This window comes from Chinchilla lanigera, unplaced genomic scaffold, assembly GCF_000276665.1.
Source record: "Chinchilla lanigera isolate Chin_1 unplaced genomic scaffold, ChiLan1.0 scaffold00003, whole genome shotgun sequence".
In the NCBI taxonomy this organism is placed as follows: domain Eukaryota; kingdom Metazoa; phylum Chordata; class Mammalia; order Rodentia; family Chinchillidae; genus Chinchilla; species Chinchilla lanigera.
The window spans coordinates 22,518,262-22,520,830 of record NW_004955404.1 but is presented as its reverse complement, the minus strand read 5'-3'; positions in this window follow the sequence as shown (position 1 = coordinate 22,520,830).

Below are 2,569 nucleotides of genomic sequence, written 5' to 3'. Positions count from 1 at the left end.
TTTCAAAGTAGGTATTAATGATCTTCTCAATTTCTGTGGAATCTGTGGTAATTTCATCCTTTTCATTCCTTATTGCATGAATTTGAGTTCTTTCCTTTCTTTTCTTGATAAAGTTGGCTAGGGGTTTGTCAATTTTATTTATTCTTTCAAAGAACCAACTCTTTGATACATTTATTTTTTGGAGGGTTTTCTTTGTCTCAATTGCATTAATTTCTGCCCTAATCTTTATCATCTCCTCCCTTGTTTTGGCTTTGGGCTTCATTTGTTCTTCTTTTTCTAAAAGTTTAAGGTGCTATCTGCTCAACTGTTAAATGAGTTTGCCAAGGCAACTCCTGATTAGATTTTCCTTTTTGGTTCAATAGTTGCGTGTATGTACAGAAGACAAAGCATGCAGTATTCTGTCTTAATTTTCTTTCATTAAAACATTGCAAAATACAGTGTTATGTTTGTGATGCTCTTTTTATACTTTGTATTGTCTTTCCATTATATATTGTAGTTCATTGATTTTTAGCATACTTTTTGTTTTTTTATGTTTCTAACTCTGAATTGTGTCTTCTAATTGATTATGTCTTCCTGGTATAATTGATAAATAATTTTCACATTTCAGAATTTAAAATGATCATGCAATTTACAGTAGCACCTTACATTAAATTACATATCTAATCTAATTTTTAAAATATATGTAGGATATTTCTTGTCTTTCAAAATTAAAAGCAATATTGAAATATAGAAAAAAAAAGATTAGGTCTTTTCAACAGAAGTGATAATGTATAAATAAGATTAAGACAGAAAATAGAATTTCTAGGCCAAAGGTATTCCCATTTTTTGTTTGGATAAATCTTATACAATTCATCTATAAGGAAGATTCAAACATTTGTATATTGATTATTAGTCTTGGAAAGCATCAAATGTATTAATATGAAAACTATTTTTTGTATTTAAATATTATTATTTTTACTAAGCTGACTTGTTAACAGATCACTTTGTCTTGTTTATTCTCTATTTTTAATTATTACAAATTGCCATTTAAATTATTTGGATCAAATTCAATTTCATTTGATATGAATTACTTGTTTATACTATTATCATATATTCTGCTGTGTTATTATTCTCAAAATGTATATTGTACCTCTAATATTGAGTAGTACCACTGTTCCATCATAAACTTTGTAAACATGATGTAGTACTTCATTTCCCTAATAGTTTATTTTTTTTTTGTTTGTTTGTTTTTTATTTTTTTTTGGTTTTTCTCCGGTACCGGGAACCGAACTCACAACCTTGCACTTGCCAGGCAGGCGCTTTGCCGCTGAGCTAAATCCCCAGCCCCCCTAAGAGTTTAAATATGTGATATTTTATGTTTTCTATTTAAGGCTAGTAACCATCCTACAATCATAATTATGGAATGTGCATTTTCTTAGATTGGACAACATATATGTTTCATGTTGGCAATACGTTTCATTAAATATATATTTCATTAAAGAATTTATTGAGAGGGATAGAATGAGGAGGAAGAGAGAAAAAGACAAAGACAGAGGAACTAAAAGGTATAAAAATATTGTATTAAAATAGTCAATCACTGCTTTTTATATTTCAGTCTAGCTTTTTAAAAGTATACTTGCTACATAAAACCATATATGACTTTCAGAAATGTCAGAATATAACATATTTTATATGTTTTGCAAATCATATTTGAGCATTCAACAAAATAATTTAAACACTAAAATAAAATTTAGTTACATTTTCCCCATGGGTAAAATATATTCTTTAGTACCGTGAATGATACAATATACAATCAGAGAGGCCACACACTGGCAAATATTGAAATTGTTAAAATTTGCATCAGAGTACCCAGTATACCCTCACCTAGACAATGAATATAACCTTATTGTATTTTAAACATTTTTCCTTGGAGATAAAATCAGTGTGACACACAAATATAAAAATAGGAAATTAAAATAGATAAGAAAGTAGCAATGACAGTCAAAGACAGTGTAAAAGAGATATGCTGTATCTCCATCTACCAGAATCAATTGAAGCTCCGCGGCACCAGAGAGCCAAGTTTCCCGCACCGCCTCCGATATCACAAGGATGACATTCAGGAACTGTCACAATGAAGCCTTAACTGATCCTAATTTCCAGAATGATATATAGCAGTACACAGTGCTGGATAAAACCTTTGTTTACTTGCAACTTTAATAACCTGGGTTATAGAGATGGAAAAATTCTATAAAATGTCTTTAAAAGACATTTTATTAACTGTTAGAACAAATTTGAGGGGTTACCATATGCATTCTAATTTGTGACAGGGGCAAAACGTTCCTGACCTAGATTAGTGGTTTCTTTATCAACTATCAGGACAAAATTCCTTGTGACATTAAGGCCAGTTACGTTTCACATCTGTCATAATATGTTTTATTTGATGATTTATTGAACGCAGAATACAAATAAGGTAACATTGTCCTTGCTATTAGTAAAATGAACAACAAAATAAAGACACTGTTCTCAAAGGTTTCATATGAAATTTGCAATTAAGAATTCTACTAACAATTTTATTTGCCATATTTGCTTT